This window comes from Anguilla anguilla, chromosome 12, assembly GCF_013347855.1.
Source record: "Anguilla anguilla isolate fAngAng1 chromosome 12, fAngAng1.pri, whole genome shotgun sequence".
NCBI lineage: Eukaryota > Metazoa > Chordata > Actinopteri > Anguilliformes > Anguillidae > Anguilla > Anguilla anguilla.
In genome coordinates, this window is record NC_049212.1 from 6,774,684 (window position 1) to 6,797,056 (window position 22,373).

Below are 22,373 nucleotides of genomic sequence, written 5' to 3' on the forward strand. Positions count from 1 at the left end.
GTATTAAGGCTGGCACTTGAAATCTGAATCATATCCAGATAAATAACAGGTTTTGCTGATGTATGACAACGGTATGGAGTTCAGTTTGCCGCGGTCCACTTAAATGGCTACTTTGTAAAGGAAGAATCCACACATTGTAATTCCCCATGCATTCATTAAATAGAATACAATATGGTTCATTGGAATAAGATATGCTGTATCCAACTGTAAAGCAGATTGCACTTCACTGGAGGAACAGAGTGTGGTCCTTGATATCCCCATTGAAAGAACACTAAGAATATGTGCATAAAAAGCTGCTATCGTATTGGCTGCATGCAAGTGGAAATCAATTTATGTCTCTGTCCCCAGGAGAGAAAAAAAAATAAATCCGCAATGTTGCTGTACATCCCAGAGGCCCACAGTTTGAAGTGTAAATCAGCCTCCCTAAGGGATAATCATGTGCTTTCCCTGGCAAAGTTTGTCATCTGGAGATAAATAATCTCTTAACTCTGGCGAAGGGATAATGGTTAAGGATGTCCTTTCATGATTTTTGAATGGCTGTGTGTGTCAACCTGTGAACACTGCAAGGAAGCTATCAGGAGCTAATAGGCATAAAATTCTTCAACAATTAAGCATGACCTACTTGCTTTCGTTCAGAAGCCCGCTGTAATGATAAATGTACCGTGAAAAGCTCTCCGAGTCCGGGGGAATAAAGAAATGAAGCATTTTCAGACTGTGAAGACCAGATCTCATTTTCATTTCAGTGTTTTTCATTGAGAGGTAATTGCTTGATCAACCATGGATGTGGATAATTCTCACATTTTTTCCCCTGCACGCTACGCATCTATCACAGATCTGTCCTGAGAGACGGCGTTGGCCTGCCTTCCCCTTTGGAGTCTGTATTTTTTTCAAGGTTGATCTGTGCCCTCCAAAGCTCTTTCTGAATAACATACTTTTTCTGTGCCACTTTGCGTTGTGCAAACACACATGAATCAAGATCTAAAGACACACTTCAGCAGTTATCCCTTAGATATGCTGAATAGATTGTGCAGTATTAATAGTTTGTTACTAATGGTCCATCATCAATTAATGTGGATTCAAGATAGCCCTGACCAGCTTAATACAAGTCCACGACAGGTTGTGAGCTGGTGAGATATCTAGCATATGAAGTAGAAATGTACATATTGTCATCGTATTGTGGATTTCTCTATCCAAACAGTGTCTTTTTAAAACCTTTCAAAAGCACTCGACTTTGTCAAACCTTGAGCTAATACAGGGCTTCGGATTGGGGTGTGGATGGGCGTCCCGGTCTGGTATTCAATTTGAATAGTGTCGGTTTTTACTGTGGCTGTCAGTCATTTATGATGATGTAAAATTGAGTCTGACATTTTCCGGTGGGGTGTGTGTGTGTGTGTGTGTGGTGGTGGGGGGGGGGGGGGGGGGGGGGGGCGGGGTAAGGTTGGGAGGGTGATACAGTCAGCTGGGTTTATAGTGTTCGACTGCACACGAGTGCCCCCCAATGCACTATGGGCCCCAGCAATTTCTTCTGTTGAGCTGTGCATGAAATGCCCATGCAGTCCCAACTGAGGGGTCAAAAGTGGCATCATTTGCCCTGGAGGAGTGGACACGTTTGTGCTCTCCCAATCAACAGTGGAGGCTGTAATGAGCACTGCAGTGTGACCAAGATAAGCAGTCCAAATTTGACTGAACAGAGAGAAAAAAAAAGACATTAGCAACCTTTATGCAGGAAGCGTCCATTGGGCATTATGCAATAAGTGAGTATCTTTTTTGGTACCTCATTTTCCAGACAGGATCAGTTGCTATATTTGGTGACAGTAAACAAAGATGGAGCAGAGTGAGAACATTAAAATGACATGCTTGAAAAATGACAAACCTCATTCCTGCGATATAATTCTATCCACTCTGCTTCAGAACATGTGATGTAAATGATACAGTTAGAACTGACCCAATCAATGAATATCCTATGAATAAAAATAATTATTTATATGTCAAGTAAAATCAAACTGCACAGTGTTAATTTCGCAATGATTAGTTTGCACTTGCCAATAATGTATTAGCCATTATGCTTAAGAACGGGGGAAAAAGGAAGTCTAGTCTACTGACTATTACGTCTGTGGCACACAAGGAGCAGTATGTGTGAGTGAGATACTGTGCTGACCTTGTGTCTGAAGACGTAATGGACTTCATATACTGGTCCGCAGATTCAGTAAAACCTCTGAGGTGGAAACGTATTGAGAATTGCTGTCCTTCAGAACCTGATGCCAAAAACATGTCAAATTACAGATTTTGAGAATATGAATTGTTCATTCCTTGGAATACATAGATACATCTTATGTGAAGTTGGTTACTATCTTTTCTAGTTATTACTGACCAAGTAAAGCAACATGTGGTAGGATACAAGGGCATACTGTTTATAACAAGTTATGAATGGTTTTTGCTGTACCTTAAAAGACCTAAACTGCTTCCCTGCTCTCTCTGAAATATGATCCTATCAAAAAACTTGCTATCAGATGACACATCACAGCTAGAGAGCAGGTGGTGCATTTTCAGGTTTTTCCAAGAATGGGAAGTGTGACTATGAATGACTAGTGTGACACATGGCGTGTTTCCATATAACGATAACCTTTTCACAGTCGAGATAATAGTGTGTGTGTTTGTGTTTTTCCATAAAGACTGTTATAAGGCGTAATTTCATAAGCTCATGGAGTTGCTATTTTTGTTTGTACCCCGTTCAGTCAACTGGTTCATATTTCTGAGGTTTGTAAATAAGGATTTAGGTTTTTTGATGTTTTGTAAATGTAAAGTGCTGCACTTATACCCAACACACCCCTGCATCTCATACACACCCAACCACACACCAACAGCCCTTTAAACAACCCATTGGTAGCATCCCAAAAGAAACCCAGGCTACTCTACTTAAACACAAATGAGCAGTTCCCCATCCCTGATCATGCAAACAGCCCCATCTACACACCAAACCTTCTGAAAACCATAAAGATTAACAAAACAAAACTATAAAACTCATACTCTGTCCTAAGGCGTGCAGAGACCAGTCCCCTAAACATTAAAATCGGATCCACAGGCCCACAACTCTGCATTTCATTCCTCCTTGAGAGCCGTGTAGCCAGCTTTGCCTGACCAAAAAGGAAGTTAATCAACACGTTTTTTACTTTCCTTCTTTCTGGGTACATTGGGCCCAGTATGTACAGCCCCACTGTAAAAACCACTCCCATCCTCCCACAGAGCACATTAAGCATAGCAAAGACAGCAGATAAACAGTTACAGTCTGCAAACACATGCACAACTGTTTCAGAGTGACTACAAAATGGGAACTCCAGCCGCACATTAAAAGTCCAGCCTAGACAGAAAGGTGTTTGTCGCCAGGGCCCCATGTATTACCCTCCACTAAAGATCCCCTGACCTCTTGGAGAGGGACATACATCAGCAGCATATAAATCCTCATAAAAATTAACAGCCCCCTCCTGCATTTCACTGACCACTGATGCAACCCACCCATCAGCCAACTGTAAGCAATGCATCTGTCTGTCTTCCTCCCGCCTTCTCTCCAGGCCAAAGACAAATCAAGTAGGTGCATCCATCGTAAATATTACAATATATCTCCCATCAGTTGCGTCACTGGACACCAACCCTAGTGACGCCACTGATGGGAAATATATTGTAATAATTACGATTACAGGTAAGAAGGATATATAAATGTTTCGACCCCCCCCCCCCCCCCCGACCTGTTGTTTTTACCTCTTGTGGGGGGTCAGAGTCTTTGTTATGGGGGTCAGACCCCCCCAATCCCCCCGTAATTCAAACACTGTGGCAGGCCATCAATTCCAGGAGCCTTCCCAGTCTCCATGCCCTGTAGCGCTGCATAGAGCTCTTGCTGGGACAGAAGCGCCCCCACCCCCCCACCCCCCAGTTCTCCATCTGCATGTAACTTTAGAAGCCCATCATGAAAGCTATCGGCCATTTCTGCCTCATCTCCCCACTTGCTTAAGTAGAGCCCAGAAAAGATGTCCACTGCTCATTTTCTAATTGCAGTTAGAAAAATGAAAGCTCTTGCCTTGTGGCAGAATTCAAACAGTGAATATATCTACTTTGACCATTTTTCTTTTCTAATCCAAAAAGAAAAACTTTGATGGGGCATAGACATTAATAAAAACAATAATAAGATTCTCAAATTTTGCTACCACCTTCAAACGTCTACCCTCCACAATCTCTTCCACATCACATGAGAGGAGAGAGAGTTTGAAGTCAAAATAGCCACACCTGCCCTGTTTGAACCCATATGATTGAGAAATATATCACCCTCCCACTCTTTCGGTCAGCCTCATTTGTAGTGTCACTGCGTTTCCTGGGCAAACACAACATAAATATGCTTTTGTTTTATTAACTGGAAAAAAATTCATCTTTTTTTACTCTCCCGTGCCCCATTTAGATCAATAGTTGCTATCCTAGCCTCAGCCATGAATTATAGAAAATTGTTTACGACTGCCTGCAAAATAGAAGAAAAAATGCACAAGGGGGCTCAGCTTATTCTTGTTCATCCTCATCTTTCTTTAATTAGTCTTTTGCCTTCTGCACAAGCTTTACCAGCCTATACATTTCAGGAGGAGGCAAAGCCCCTTCACCTTTGATTCTCATGTGAGCCTTTATTTAGTCCACAAATAGCTTCAGATTTGGGAAATGATCTTTAATTTGAACCCCCTTTAGATTTTCTGTTGTTTTCAGAAAAGCTATTATTTCTTCAACACTGGAACTGTCTTTAACCCCAGGCCCACTGGCTGTAGAGGAATCAGAGGCATATTCATAATTGCTGGAGTCTACCACACTAGAAACCATCTCCTCCCACTCGTCTCCTGTTCCTGCTGGTGATTGGTCAACTTTTTCCGTTTTTACACATCTGCTTGTGCGCCTGTGTTTCCGTTTAACAGCCGGTACTTTAAAACTCACTATCTTCGACTTGATGTCTATCAGTCCCACCATCTTTTCCTCTACAACCATTCGTGACTTCACAGACGCGTCACTGCCGGGCTCTGCATTGCTCCCCTGCCTAACCTTCAGCTTTCCCCGGTTTCCTTCTGATTATTCCCTGCAGTGCCTGATGTAGACGCTCCTAAATCAGACGGCTCAGGCGTTTCTGTGGCCATTTTGTCGTTATCCGCTTCCTCCTTGTGCAGGCAGGACCAGGCTAGATGACCTTCCCCTTTGCGAACAAAACACTTCAAGCTGTCAGAAGTTGCATACACGCTGTAGTCTAAATTATCAATCCTAAAGTTAAAGACATAGCGAAGTGATCTGTATCGGTGTTCAGGATCATATACACCTGTCTTCTAAAAGCCATGACGTGCTTTAAAAGTGGGGACTGGAAACCACCATGCATTGCTTTAATCGGCGTAACTAGTTTTCCATGCCGAGACAAAGCCTGTTCAAACATTTCATTTGTTACCACCGGTGGTGTGATCTTTCTTGCTTGACTGACCTGATTGATAACATCCCTTACGAAGTTGCCCTTGAGGCCAGCCAAGACTTGCGGTGACAGTCTCGACAGTGGACTATCAAACAGAGGTTCTTCCAGCCCCCAAAGGTCCCCTTGTTGCAGAATGAAAACGTCAGACCATGCCCTCAGCATGGAGGAGTGAAAGTCTGGAAGCCCTGCAGTGCTTCCCCTCTCGTAGGTTCATCAAAAACAGGTGCAGGTCCAGCCCCCAGCCACCTGTCTTCCTCAGCAGAGCACAGGTGGTCTCCCTACAGCTCACATCATGATAGAGAAGCCTCTATGCGGCCTGCAAGGGAAAAGTCATCATTCAGCTTTCCAGGTCTATGAGACCCTGTCCTCCTTCTGCAAGGGTAAATATAGCAAAGCTGCCCTGAGCCATTGACCAATTTTTTTTTTTTTAAATGGCCTTTTGCAATATAGTCAGGAGACCCTTGGTTGGGTGATAACTGTGATCTTGTGCCATAGAGCAGAGGGACACCAAATTGTTCAGGATCAGCACCTTCCCTCTAAAAGAAACCTGCGAGAGAAGTCACTTCCACTGAGACATCCTGGCACATACCTTATCCAGTGCACCCTCCCAGTTTTTCAGGGTGTATCGCCTGGTTCGTAGGTGCATCCCCAGAACCCTAAGTCCCTCCCTTTTCCAAGATAGGTTTCCCGGCAGCTTAGGCTGAGGTCTATCCTGCCATGACCCACAGCTCTTGTCCCAATTTACCCTGGCAGAAGATGCTTGCTCATAGGTCTGGAAGCAGCCTCTGCATGCAGGTCCTCCTGACTACTTACAACCACTGTGATGTCATCAGCATATGCCAAGACCTAAATTGCCACTTTGGCCAAATTCGCGCCTGGCACCGTGAGACCCCTCAGCCTGTGCCGAATCTGGCATAACAATGGTTCAATAACCAATGTGTATGTACAGAAGCCCAGACAAAGGGCACCCCTGTCTGCTACCCCTGTGCATACTTATCGGCCTACTGAGCCCCCCTGCTATCTTTACCAGACAGGAGGCATTGTTAAACTCACCCATGAGACCAGACCCCCCCCCAAACCCAAAAGCCTTTAATATTTCCAGCAGGTACTCGTGATCAACCCGATCAGAAGTTTTTTTTTTTTTTTTTTTTTTCCTGATCAATTGCAAGCAAGCCAAAACACAGGTGACCCATCTGTGCCACGTCCATAATATCTCTAATTATAGACAAATTATCCCTGATTGTATGATCAGGGATACAGTAAGATTGGTCTTTATGCACCAGTGCTGCTAGAAATGTATTCAGTCTATTTGCAATGGCTTTGGAAAGTAGCTTAAAATCACTGCAAAGTAGTGCTACAGGTCTCCCGTTTTTAAGTAAACACAAATCCCATTTGTTTTGAAAGAATTGTGAGCACAGCTTTATGACAACTTTGTGCCACCTGTCCCACAACCTCCGTAAACTCCTGCAGGCTGAGAACGGAGTCCAAAGCTGCCTTATCCTCTATACTAAGCACTAGTAGGCCTCTGTGGAGGACAGAGCTGCTCCTTGTCCACCTCCTCTGCTTTGTACAGATCTGCGTAAAACTGCACCGCTGCATCATGGATTTCCCCAGGGTCAGTAGTCACCCTCTCCCCAGGAATCTTGATGCAGTGCAACTCATATTGTGTCACAACATTTTTCTCCAAATTAAAAAAGAATGAACTTGGAGCATCCATATCATTAAAGGAGGTAAATCTCGCTCTTACAAGTGCCCCCTTTGCACTCTCATTTAAAATACTCCCCAAATGTATTTTCTTCTCCTTTAGCCCATGCACCAGCCCCATTCTTTTGTTGCTGACTATTTCAGCCTCCATGTTAGAAATGTCCCGTTCCAATACGCTCACCACGTATTATTTTGGCAGTAGCGTAAGCAGTGTATTGTTGACAAAAAAAATCGTATCTGAGCCTTTCCAGCCTCCCACCATAGACGAAGACTGTCATAATTCCCTTTTGATCCCCTCCACAGTTCCCAAAAGGTCTCAAACCTGTCACAGAATTCCAAGTGCTCTAGCAGTTTGACACTCGATTTCCAATGTGTTTTAGTGCTAGACATCTCCTGCAGAGACAGTATTAATGTGACCAAATGATGGTCCGCAAGCCCCACAGGAAAGATTTCAGATTTGAGGACTCTATTTCTCACACTCTTATAAATAAAATGGCTGCTCTAAGACTACCCGCAGTACACCTGGCCCAGGTGTACTCTCTCACAGCGGGATGCTGCTCCTGTCACACATCACAGAATCCACCTTTGGATAACGCCCGTGACTGATGATTTCGGATGAGGTTCTTCCCCATTTCTATCGACTGTAAAATCTAATGTGCAGTTCCAGTCTCCCCCCATCACTAATACAGCATCATAATCAGAAATTCTCCTGACAAAAAGCTTCTCTTTCAGAACATAAATTTGGAGCATAAATGTTCAAAAAAGCATACTGTCACAAACCAGTGTGACACCCCTGGGAGGGAGATGCAGTAGTGCCGGGGGACACCGCTGTCTGTCGTATGGAGAAAGAGAGAGCGCACCCACACAAAAATGAAACCAAATAAACGACCCTCTTCACCCTTCCCCCTCACAGGTTCCAGGCGAAAACAATGAAGTAAAAGAACAAGCTAAAAAAACGAAGACAAACGAAAGTAGAACGGCGTGACCACTTCCCCATGCACCGCCCGTAGCTGACCCGCCTTCCCGGCTGGGTCCAGCTCCTCCAGCATCCCAGCTGAGGATTCCTTTCTTTTTAGTGCTCAAAATAAAACGAAACGAAAATCGCTCTCAGTGTGAGCTTCCGGTCTCGGCTCCGAACTGTGGACAGCAGCACACCTTGGCTGATTAACTAATGCAGCCCAGGTACGTGTGCTTTCTCCACCAGCCGGCGCAGCCAGGACCAATCTGCCTCTCCGGCGGACCAAATGCCACACATACTCCGCTCCCCTTATCTTTGTATGCACAGTCAGCAAATGTCCCTTCACCACCTCCTTCCTACTTAGAAGTATCACTGTTGATATCACTACTAATGTATAGTTTATGTCTGTTATATTTGAATCCTTATATTGTTGTTTTCATTACTTTTATCATTGTTGTTATTGATATGATTGATTATTGCGCATTGGCGATAATGTATTTCAAAATACGCCATGCCAATAAAGCATTTTGAATTTGAGAGAGAGAGAAAGAGAGCGAGAGAGACTCACAACCACATAATGCATAGGTCTATCCCCAGGACTGAGTTTGACAACACTTGATTTAGGTTGAGCCAGAGATGCCAGGCAGGGACAGCCTGTTCTCAGACCCTAGTGACACAGCAGTCAGGCGTCAACCTACCTGCCCGAAGGGCAAGAGACCAGGTTGGTGAAATGTGACTTATTAAACCTCAGTCGTGACATATTTATGTCAAAGCTGACCTTTACAGTCAGCTTTCCTTAAAATGGAGTTTCAGGCATTTAACTAATGGTCACCCTCCCTTTGTGTTGTAAGCTTCTGCTGAACAGCAAATATAAAACATCCAAAATAATTCCACGTTTTTCCACACAACTTTAGCGGAAACAAAAACTGTTTTTATATATTTTATAATAATATACTATCATATATTATTATAAAAGACAAAATACATCAAAACCAGTCCATATTAGCAGTATCAAAAACTGCAGTTCTTTATTGCAGCTTCAGACATATTTTTGAGTAATTGGGAAAAATTAAAAGCAAGGATTGTGCGCTGCCAACACAATGGCTTTCATTTAAAACAATGGCTTTGTTGCCAAATACAAGAGAAGGGATGAGGAACTGACAATCCTTTGCGCGTGCTTCTGACACAAGGGGAATGGCAGGATCCAAATTCGGAGGAGAAACGTGAGAGACTAAGATAAGTACATAAACAAGGGACTTTACCAGAACATGAAGGCAAAGCAACAAACAGGAACAAACAAGAGAGACATTAGGGACTGAGCTAACGGGGATACCTGGGCATGTAAGCATCTAAAGAAACACTAAAACCAAGCTAAGCCAAACAGAACACAAAGGACTGAAATTCACTGTCGGCTAAGTGAAGATTAAGTGAAACATGTTTAATTTTCTGAATCCAGCAGTTTTAACAACTGACGCACTCATTTGAGTACATCAACAGTTAAAAAATCTCACTTATCCAACATGTAAAATAACTTTAGTTTATTTCTTAATTATTATCAAATATATCAATTATTATATTATCATAGATAAAAGCGCTATATAAATGCAGTCCATTTACCATTCATTATTACCATTGCCAATTTTTGTTCATAAGGAGACCAGATTACAACCAGATTAAAATTAAGAAATGTATTAAATTACAACAATTATGCAACGTCTAATCTAATCTAAATTAATGAAGGAAAATACCAAACCACAGCTTTCTAAATCTTTGTCTACTCTGTGTTACATAAAGTCAGCACTTCAATGTAAGTTTCTGACATTATAATAAAATAGCAGAGACTGCTAGTTTGATCTACGCTGTATCCCTATGCAGAACAGTGACAGACGCAGCTGCCCCCCCCCCCCCCCCCCCCCCCCCCCCCCCCCCCACCACTGGCTCCACCTACGTACCTATGACATATTACTGACTAGATCTATTGCCCCTCCCCCCAAGAGTAAGATCCCCCCCCCTCCCCCACTCTCTACCCCCGTTCACATCTTTTAAAATTGTGAAGTGGGCAGAGGCAGGTGATGCTGCTGTACACTTTTATATTTGGGCGTTCAGGCCTGGTTTTTGCTCTGTTTCTGCTACTCTGTAATGCGTATTTGTGGCAGTTTTCTGTTAAAAGAGCTACACAAATAAATTTGACTTGATTTTGATTTGACTTTGAATACTTTTCACTGTCAATCTAACGGGAGCGTGGCATTATTTTCAACTCTTAAACTCGCTTTCCGAAAACCAAATGATATAACTGCTCCACAGGGCATTAGGCAGAAAACTCTTTGGCACATTATGTAATTGCTCTATAATTATGTTGTGATTTATCCTCTTGCTTATGCTCATCCAAAGACTTAAATTATGTCTAGCAAAGACAGAACTCTCAAACAGCAGTCTCCGTCTGACTCATTTGTCACAGAACATTATAAAGCTGAACTCGGAAAGCCATCATTGTCATAACTGCCCTGCTCAATCATTGCAAATATGCCATGCAAAAAAATAATATCGAGCCCCAGTTAATGTGACAGATATTGAATATTGGCAGTAGAATTAGGGTTACAAAATTACAAATGATTTTTAAACTTTTTTGTCCTAAGGGAAACCATGTGGAAATAATTTAAGGCATACTTAATACTTAATTTAGCCACATTGCTTCCAGTTTTTATGTCCACTAATTAAGAGGTGTGCTTTTGCTGTCAGTTCCTTGGTCTGTGAATCACCTGCAATCAATGAGCTTCCAAAACTCTTTCATTGGCCTTTTGTTTTGAATTGGACTCAAACATTGTTCAGTACAAACATTTCATGAAGTGCCCTACTTCATGGAAATTTGAGCACAGTCCTTTCCTCATGACTGCACACCAAACTGACTTATTTTTTTCATAGCTGGATATATTAAAAGCATTGTTGTATTTGCATGATTTCTTAGGTGCAATCTGTAGTAACAAATTGTGGTGAAATGCCTCCCCATTCTGACATTATTAAACAAAACTGAAAAACATATCCGACGCAGTACAACTAAACCACAAAGAAAAAATAATAATTCTTCGGCTACGTTTACACCGGCTGGTTATAGTGACCCAATTCCGATTTTTCCACATGTGGGAGAGTTCAGAAGTGTAATTATTAATGTGTGAACAGGACAAAATCACATGGAATCAGATATTTTCAGATCCCTTTTGAGCCACATTAATGTGTGAATAAATCCAATAAGATTTTGACATCTTCCAATGTGACTGGGATCTAAACGCACAGACTGGAATTTTTCAGTCATTGCCATCTTCAAAATGCAATCTTAATACTTTTTTCGCTTTTGAATCACGTGTACCATAATATGCACAGAAGCTCTCGATTTACCAGTCGATCTTTGTCCCTACTCTCACCTATGGTCATGAGCTATGGGCAGTGACCGAAAGAGTGAGATCGTGAATACAAGCAGCCGAAATGGGGTTTCTCCGTAGGGTCGCAGGGCTTAATCTCCTTGATAGGGTGAGGACCTCAGCTATCCGGGAGGACCTCAAAGTAGAGCCGCTGCTCCTCCGCGTTGAAAGGAGTCAGTTGAGGTGGTTCGGGCATCTGATAAGGAGGCCTCCTGGGCGCCTCCCTTTGGAGGTGTTCCGGGCTCGGCCTCCGGGGAGGAGACCCAGGGGTAGACCAAGAACACGCTGGAGGGATTATATCCAAAGGCTGGCCTGGGATCACCTGGGGATCAACCGGGATGAGTTATCGGAATTCGTTAGGGGAGAGGGATGTCTGGGCTGCTCTGCTTGCCCCTTTGCCACCGCAACTCTGACCTGGACGAAGTGGTTAGAGAATGGATGGATGGATCTTCTCCCGTCTTTTCACTCTTCCTCAGTTAGCTAGCATAGCTACAAGAATTGCACATTTGGCATTGGCTGGTGCTTCCCACAGTTCACACGTATGTAAACACCGCCACAACATTTTCCCTCCCCAGCAGTTTTACCACCTGGAACTTATCACACAATCACATTTTGGTGTGTTTAAATGTTTATTTTTTATTTTAAAAATTATTATTATTGTACTACATCGTGAGTGTAGTGTTTGTCTGTGTTTTCTTGTGATTGTTGGTGGTTAAGCCACCTTTATAAACAGAGCTGCCTGGTTCCTGTTTCTGAGGGGTGATATCAACATTTCAGAGCCAATCGTGAGCCTTAACCATCAGGCTGCCTTTGAAGTGCCACTTCTCATACGCACACGCGCGGTGTGATTTGAGTTTGGGCTGCACCGCTGTAACACGGGTTAATGCTTTGATATAGTAACAGACAGTGATGTGCACATCTGCTCAATTGTATGTTAGGTTATATTGCACCCTGCATTGTATACGGCACAACCTTTTTATTGAGTAATGCCATACAAAGATACATATTTTGCAACATTTTGCTGGGTTTTTAGAGCACTGTAAATAAACACCCTCAAAGTAATGTGCTATTGTGGCAGGTCCCTGCGTGCACCTCACACACCCAGATAGGACTATTCCGGACCACGTGCGGTGCCCGGGACATTATTACACACAATGGGGGATCCTCTATTTCCAGAGCCCGTGTCTCTGGAATGCCCTCCCTGATCATTTACAGTCAGCAGATATATCCGGATCATTTCAGTCTGCCTTTAAAAAACAAGTTTGCCATCTGGCTTTTTTATAATTGGCTTTTTTTATAATTGGCCTTTTATGTTATTTATTTTTTCATCTCTTAACGACATCACACATCATTTTTTTTTTCAATGCTGTACTTTTCCTTTGTTGTTTGAATGCCTACTGTGACCCACTTTAAGATGGTTCTGCTATGAGAAGCTATATAAAACATATTTTGCAATTATCATTATTAGTATTGAACTGCAGTTCCACCCAAGTGTAAGCAAAAAAAACAAGGAAGAAATAAAAATTGTGGAGCAAATGTAATCTTAAATGTGTTGTTGTTGTTGTTATTATTATTGTTATATATATATATATATATATATATATATAATAATAATAATAATTTTGCCCCACATTTTTGCCCCACATTTTCCATTGCATTGTGTTCATCACACACCCAATTATATTTGAAATCTCTCATTAATTCCAAAACATGTTCCAGTGCTCAGTAGGTCTGGATTTGGCCTCATGTAGCTTGGCAGTAGATCTCCCCATAATGACGATTGAACGCAGATTGAAGAACCATGACCTATATAATGGAAGGCTTGGCAAAAACCAGGACTGTAAAATTAATTTATTTGCAGCTGTGAGACCCGCAATGCAATGTGAAACCGATGAGCTGAAACCGGCATCGTTCAGGAGGAATAGAGCAGGAGAGGGAACAAATTTGTGAGTTAGTTTGTAAAATTACTGATATAGTGTTTGCTGCCTCTTCCCAAAAATTCATAACATTTGGGTATTCCCAAAACATGCAAAGCATTGTTCCAATTGCTCCCTGATAGCAGATTGTACAAAAGGGATCTGCAGTTAACCTCACGAGAAACCTTCTTCAGGGTTTAAAAAAAGCTCTGAGCATGTGCATGGCCCGAATAATGCAGGGGCCAACCTGGTGCCCAGCGTTTGATGGGACCCTTGTTGGTGTTAAAAAAATAATTCATTAAAATAATTAATTTAAAAAATAATAATAATAATAAGGAAGTGTTGTTGCAGAGGAGGAGCAAGGGCCCAAACCTATTGATCATTTTATTAGGCCTGGTGGTGTTGAGGCCATTTTGGCTCCACAGCGCACACAGTAGCAGATGGTGATGCTAACGTTAGCACCATTAGCCCCTGCGATACAGCGCTACTGCCCTCCGCCACAACTGAGCAGGCTAAAGCCGAGTCAGAGCAGGAGCCACCCAGTCGACCTTATGCACTAATCACATAACTGAGGATTAGACTTAACACAGCACAGACCCTGGGTGTCATGGTAAGATTACTGAGGAATCTTGAAATTAATGGATAAGAAAAGGCATGTCAGAACAAAACCGTAGTTGTTTCCGACTCTGAATAATATTACAAACACCAGAAGCATTTTTTTCTTTTCTTTGAAAGACACTCTTCCAACGGAAGCTAGCTAATGGTGAACATGTGTTAAGGAACTGGCTCCAGTATTCCTCTTCAAAGGGCTGTGTATATTTTGGTTTGCATGCGTACTGTTTAGTGATGTGCAAACCCCATTCGGAAGCAAAGGCTATAGTGACTGGAAACACGCTAGTAAGAGAATTAGCAAACGTGAAGTATCTGAGTTTCACAGAAAAGCTATGCTAACTTGTATTAGCCGTTCAGTTGATTCAGGAGAAATAGATGCCAAGCTTGACAAAGCAGTTTGAAACCGAGTGCGAATACTGGACCAAAGTTCTCAAAAGCATGGTTTCTGTCATTAAATTCTTATGTGAGCACAGCCTTCCTATTAGAGTTGACTTTTCAGCCATGAAAATGAGGAAAAAATGCTTTTAAAGGAAAGCACATGAGTTTTATATATTAATGACAACTGTCAAATGGATGAGAGTGTTATTCTTCATGAGAGCATTGTATCTGATGGCATCTTCAGTGTGGTCATGTCAAGTTAATGGCTTGTTTTTTGGTGATAACTATGGGTGATATGTTACTATTAGGTATGATTAGCAGGTATGATTAACAGCACATTGAGAGCATCTGCTGTGGTGTACTAAGTGAAGCTTAGGCTAGGTCAGAGAGTAATGTTCACTGTGTGAACTGGACTTAATGTGTTCATGGTAATGAATAACTGCTACACAATGAGTATTGTACCTTATCATACCTGTGTTTTGTAGTTGTTCCAACAACCTTCGGTATGCACTTATTTTATGTCGCTTATAAAAGCGTCTGCCAAATACATGTAATGTAATGAAGGAATAAATATCGGTATTTTGATCAGATAGGCACATCACACGAGTGTGTGCGAGGGTGCTATGCATGTGTGTGGGGCACAAACAAATAGCACAGCCCTGGGTCATTTAGTGGTCTTAAACCAGCCCTGAGTATGAGTTTAAAATGAGTTTGTGTAGCATTCCAACTTGATAACCAACACCTTTTGCATGAATCTTAAGATGGGAGTTAATTAAACTAATAGGTCTATATATTTGATCCCTATGTGAAGTATCCATATTTAATGGCAAAATTGAAGGATTTCAACACCGGTGGACCAACAATATCCCAAACAGCTAGTAACAGCTCTGGTGGTGTACCATCATTGATCACCATTCTGCATTGATTTCAGTGGGGTTTCCAGTACTTTTGGGAGCCTCGATCTCATTCCTCTGTTCTTTGCTTTGTCTAGACAATATTAACTTATCTGAAAAAACATTCCACTTTTTCTCGATCAAATCGGTCTTCAGACTTGTATAAATTAAAGTAAAAATCCTTGAACACAGTGTTAACTTGAGAGTCTGTGACTAAGTTCTCTTGTCATTTTTAATTATACTGATGGATGCTATTCTCATTATTGTAAGCCTTCAGACCCAACAACCTGCCTTTTCTTTCAGCATTGTCATAATATGTCTGTTTATGTTTATAAAGTAAAAATTTAGCCCTTACTGAAATAAGATCCTTATATTTATTTTCTATCTTTAATAAATGTCTTGCCTGGTCTTCAGTAAAAACTCAACCCTTGAGGATTTCCTTTTCCAAATCGAATGTTGTTTCATTACAAGAGGAGTTCAAGAGTGATGAGAAGGACGTGCTATTGCCACTTAAGAAGCATTTAACTACTCCCCACATACTTTGAGGATTGTCAACTGAATTAATACTGAACTGCAGGAATTCTGTCAGGCCATCATGCAGTTGCAAAAGAAAGTCCTAATTCTGTAGATGATATATGTTAATTTGGCATACAATACAATACAATACAATATACTTTATTGTCCCCGTGGGGGAATTTGTCTTGGACTCATCTTATAACTCCTACTAGTTTCAGTTGAAGGCTAAATGAAAATAAAATAAGTGTGTTGTCTGAGATGAGACTGTAAAATCAAGTGAAATAGTGTCACTCATTTGGGGGGCAGAGGGAGGGGGGATTGGGGAGTCTGGGGTATTAAGTCTTAAGTCAGTTATTAGCAAGCATGTATTGTACAGTGTCTCAGAGTACTCTTGAGTGCAGTCTGCTCCACAGCTAAGTCCACATACAGATGCACTGAAATGTAAAGTGCCTGTTCTAGAGGGTTTTTATGCACACAGGAGACTTCTAAATCAAGTCAGCTCAATTGAACTGGGATAAAGGCTCCATGCAGTTACAGCAAGTACAGGATTTATTACAAGAAAATACAGACTTTTACACATTTTTCAATTTACTTTTGAGTAATTGTTCCAATAGACCTACCTACAGACATTTTAATTAGCAGGAACCCTGTGGAAAGATGACTACTTATGAGTGTAAAAAATAACAACTTTTGGAACTGTCTTACCAGTGAGCAATAGTAATTTATTCTTTGAATTTCAAGTTATTTTGTATACTACACTTCAGTCCACTTCAAGGGAAATTTTACTTCGCTATAACATAAGTAATTTTTTGGAGCTGTCCCTGTGGACCGTTATCAGCATCACCGTTCCTCCCGGTTGTCAGGCTCCCAATTCTTAAGGCCCGAGCGGACCGCATCATAGTCAGATCCGTGTCTGGAATAAAGCCTAAATAGTCGTATTTGTCGACAGAAGTACGTCAAAAAAATAAAATAAAATAAAAACGGAACACAGGCTGCTCTGTGTGGCTGACACTTTTTGTTTTGGTGTTGTTTGACAGTAAAATGGTGCACGAACATCCTTATAAAGATGCAAGAATAAAGAAGAGGAAACCTCATGCATTCACCATTCTGAAAGTGCATAGCTGCAGCGGAGGGAGGGAGTTGAATACGAAGCAAACGGACGATGCGCTGCTCCATTGTGCCAATACGTATGCTAAAGCTACCCCCTCATCCTACTCGCTACCTTTACCGTAGTATAGGCAAGTAAATAAATCCCAAGCGAGGCATAGTAAAGATGCAAAAGAAGACAAAACAATAAAATGAACAATGTTTGGGACAAGTACTTTTTTTCTTCTTCTTGATTTGGCACTGTGCTCTACAATTTTAGATTTGTAATCAAGCGACTCACATATGGTCAAAGTGCAAATTCTCAGCTTTTATTAAAGGGTATTTTTTGGTATTTTATGGTATTCACCATATAGAAATTTACAGCACTTTTATACATAGCCCCCCATTTCAGGGCACCATAATGTTTGGGAGATATTAATGTTATGCAGTGGTGTGAATGTGCAAGAGGATTGACAGTCAGGTAGAGAAGCCTCCTTGCAGACAGCTGTCCTGATCGGTTAAGATTAAGGCCTGGTGAAATTTGGAGTGGTTGATTTCAGGGCCTGGGGCAATCAGAGAGACAAGATTTTTTTCTTAGAGATTTTAATTTATTGATATCTGCCAAGATGTGAAGGAAATTTAACCAAATATGAACAAAAGTTTTCCAAAACAAACTTCACCGAATTAGTAGTTGTAAAATGTAGATCAAGAGTGATACATTTTGACTATGTGTGTAATAATTAGAACACATTGGCTACTTTTCAGCAGAGCCAAAATATTGAGGCAATTTTTAAAGTAGAACTTTGCATAAGAAAAGCAGGCAATGTTGGTTTCCCCTTGCAGAAAATTGATGGCCGGGCCTACATTTAAAAATATAATTGACAATGATGCATGCATGTGACATGTACAATATAAATTGGAATAATTCCCGATACGTTTTCAAATTCAGCACATTCTAATTGTGTTCCTTCCACAAAACAGTTCTCCCTTATGCTTTTATTTCCCACATGTAGAACTTCACATTTAGCTCTAGTATATGATAGCTAGTCGTGTTTGTGTTTTGAAAATGACACAAATGAAAGGTTAGCTAAGGTCACTGTGACATTAAGTTATCGACTGTTCACTATTGAACAGCTGGTGTTAATCATAGTCATTGTCACATGCGGGAAGGTAGGACCCAGACGCAGAGTGGAAAAATAACACAGGAACTCAAGAGGTAAAGGGAAATAAAAGACTTTACTACAAAAAAAAGGCAAACAAACAGGGAACAGAAAAGGCCACGGTGGGCAAAACAACAAACTCTAATTCTTAGCTAAAAAAAAACAGAACAGAACACAGACAGGCAGAATTCAGGCAGGTGGAACACGCAGGCATATACACAAAAGGCAGAAAGACATATAGAACCGCAGGCAGAAACAAAGTCAGAAACACAAATGAAACATATTCAGGAACACACAAGTCAGAAACAAACACAAGGAACCAGCACCCGAATCAAGGGGACAAAGAACTTAAATAGACTGAAAACCAACAAGACACAGGAGGGCACAATTAACAATCAAACCAGGACAGGGTGGGAACAACGAGACTCAATCAGAAACAATAATAAAATAATTGAAAGCTATAATACAATTAACAGGGGAACGAGCAGGACACAAAACAGAAGTGCCGCCATCTGGCGGCCCAACAAGGAAAAACAGAGACAGAAACACAGAACCATGACAGTCATATTACTAAAGAATGTTAGAAAGTACTCTCTTAATTATCCGTAGTTAGAAGTAGCTAAGACACTGTGTTGGGGAAGCTACTTCAAAATGTTGCTAGCTAAGCTATTTTTCACTCTCCATGAAAGAAACTTAACTACACGCCAATTAAAAGATCTATCTGCAATGAAGCTACTCTGCACTTAATACAGTTGTATATATGACTGAGTAAAGTTAGTTGGTGGCAGTTTTCCATACCCTATCACACCAAAATGTTAGCTGGCTGCCAGCTTGCCCCTTGTGATTTTAATGTGTTATGATGGAATTACTGTAGGAGTTGCAGTGGCAAAGTATTGCTGAATTGAAAGGAAGATTAGTTCTGTGCAAGAATCTGTGCAAGATTAGTGAATAGCTTGGCAGACTAATACGGTCATTTGCACAATTTAAGCAGCGTAAACTGTTTGTGAATCGGGGCCTTCTGTATATCCAGAAAACATAACTGAAACGGAAAGGTCTCAGATATGATACTCAGTCACACATTATAGCAATACAGTAGGTGTTGCTTGATGTGATGGAGCAGATGTAAAGAAAAGATCTTTAAAGGATGGGAAAATAAAAATTGTCTTAATGCCATTGCATTCACCAGGAAGGGATTGGTGTCCTCCAGCTGAGCAGAGATTCAATGACAATGTAATATAATGTAATTTATGGTCTGGAAGAAATTGTCCAGCAGTTTATTCAACCATAGCAGTGAGTTGATACGGATTGTATTGACAACACTGAAAGTAGGCTAGTTAATGAACGCCATGTGACAAACATTGTGCATCATTTATCAAGCTGGATACAAACAAATTTCTTTGCAATTTGTTTGTATTGACATTTAAAGAAGAAATGTGGCATTCACTGAAGTTTTCAAGAGTAAAATTATTTTGGAAAAATGTTACAAGAGCTCCTGAGCATGTGTAAATTATGTAAAAGGGGATATATACATTCATCAGTGGATGTATACTATCTCATTTGGACTTGGATGGAGGCTATTAATCATAAAGCCCTAATGTGGAAAAAAATGACAGCATGCCAGCATCTCACCACATGCACATAAAACAGACATATTGGTGGGAAAAAGCTTGAAGGGAAAACATTTTCCCCACATTTTGTAATGATTTTATTTTGTAATCACTTGCAGTAAACATGCACTTATCTCTTTCAGAGTTGCAGTCATGTCCTCTGGCGCTCTGTGCGTAGCATCCTGCTTTTCAAGATGGCGTCCGTAAGGACCCGTGGTGAAAGACTTAAGAGGGTCCACTAGTGCTCAAGGGTGCACAGAGGGCACAGGTGTTAGAGAGCCGTGGCTGACACCCACATGAGTGCTCTCTATTCTCATTTGAAAGAGAATTAAATAATGAGTTGTCGAATTACCCCAATGTAATATTCATAGTGGTCCAATCAATTTGGGTACGGTGTAGATATAAGGTCGTCTGTAGAATGATGGAAAACTTTTAAAACAGAATAATGGATATGATGGAAAAAATGAATAATCTGAAACGGTTTGGTTGGCTTCTGATCCTGAGATGGTGAATGACAAATTTTATTTTTGTGCAACTGGTGACATGTCACTGTCCCCAGAACCTTGTTTTCATGAAATCGATGGTTCTCCAACAATGGCACCAACGCACTTATTGACTTTCAAAAGCTTTGTCATGCATTGGCCTTCTGGTTGCAGATAGATTATAGCCATTAGCACTTATTCTATTTTTTTTGACCCAGCTTTCATGTTGAACTATTTTTTTCTCACCTCTGTTATGCTGCACTCAGTTGACAGTACAGCTGTAACCTCATCTGTAACTTCTCTCCAGGTTTTGGCCTTTTCAGTTGCCATGACCCCACTTCTCACACTGCTAAATAATATTTTTAGAGCAGACATGATTCAAGATGGAGTCAGCTTCCGTGTCTGAAAAGTTCCTTTTTTGGCTTTTTGATGCCACTCTCAATCACAATATCAATTCGAAACTAGGTTTAATCAGTGGTTTTAGGGGCACCTCTAAATGTAAGTCAGTTGTGTAATGTACACGATTTTACAATTAGGAGTGGTTGGTATTTATTATTACACTCGCGAATGCAAAGAAAATCTGCGCTCCCGAAACTTCTGTATGTTGTGTGTGAAGTTGTTTGTGAATTCTGTCTGTTTAATTGGGGTCAGAAGGTACAAAAATGTATGTTTTTAAGGGCTGAGAGTCTGTGGTCATTGTGGTTATTTCTGTAGGCAACCCTGAAAAGTTGCCCCACCAAGCCGTAACTTGGTATTTTGCACATGGAACAGACCATACCTTTCACCAAACTGTGAGCATGTGTGCACGTCAAAACCAGCAAACAAAGTGCGTGCCAACATGGCTTCATTATTTCGAACAACAACAGCACATACTTGCGCTGCAGCATTTGTTCACCACATAGAGGAGACTTGGTGACAGGCAATTTGTATCAAATGCCAGTGGTAATCCATTTTGAACAGAGGCATGCTTGATTTTAAAAGGTTTGTAAACTTCAGCAAACAAGCAAGGAGAGAGCAAGCCCTGCTGACATGTTCTATATTTAATCTACCAACCAGACAACCCTTTATAGGGAATTGAAAACCACCACAGAAGCAAAAATGCTATAAAAGGAAATTCACAATCGCCATGAACAGACGTCTGAAGTCTCATGCCTGGTGGATGTTTATTCATTTGTTCGTGAATTATATTTAGCGAGCTATTTTCCACATAATGTGCCTCACTGATCTTATAATTTGAGTGTGTTTGCTGTGTTATTCATGTTCGTGTTTTTCATAACTATAATTGGACTGTTGTATATGGTGTTCCTAATTAGGTGTGCAGTAGTGTTGGCATGTTTCTCTCGCTCTTCAATAAAACACATTTCCCCAAGCCCAGCTCAACGTAACACCAACAGCACCATCGCACATACTGCAATTTGCCAACTGACAAATTCTCACTTTCTATCCAACAAAATCTCATGCATTGGAATTTTCCTTCCAAAGAACTTGGCACATTGCAATTGTGGGTGTCTGTGTGTGTGTGCGCACGTGTGTGAGAGAGAGAGTTATGAGTCACATGAGGTTAGTTTATCTACTGTTCGAACGGTGATGACTAGTCGAGGGTTATTTATGACCTAATATGTAAAACCATAGAATTGAAAGTACTTTCTTTTTCACTTTTTCTGGATCCTTTCATTAAACAGCACTGACACATTCAATATGCTGTGTTCTGTATCAGTTCATGCATCAGTGAATATACATTTGAAGAGGAGCCCCTTTGAATGACCTATACAGCAGTAATTGCATTAAAACTGGCACTTATGTTTGAAGAAAAGGCTGTGGGATTGCACTTTTAAAATCTAGGAGACGCATGCAGCCACTCCCCCCTTTAATTATTTATTTAGCTTTATTACTTTTATTTTAGGGAGCACTTTCAGATGCAGGACTTGTCAGAAAGCCTGGGCACACATTATGGGTGTATTGTTCAAATGAACAACCTTAACATTACCTCAGGCAGCCCACACAGGGAGTGTAAACTTAGGTAGTGATTGTTAATGTTTTTGTGCGTTTCCCAATCGAGTGTTCACTCTGAGGAAAAAGAGGTTTGTTCCAATGAACAGGATGTGTTCCTCAACCGTAATCTGCAAGAGGCATGGTCCTTTATTTGCAGTACGTTTATTTGCGTAT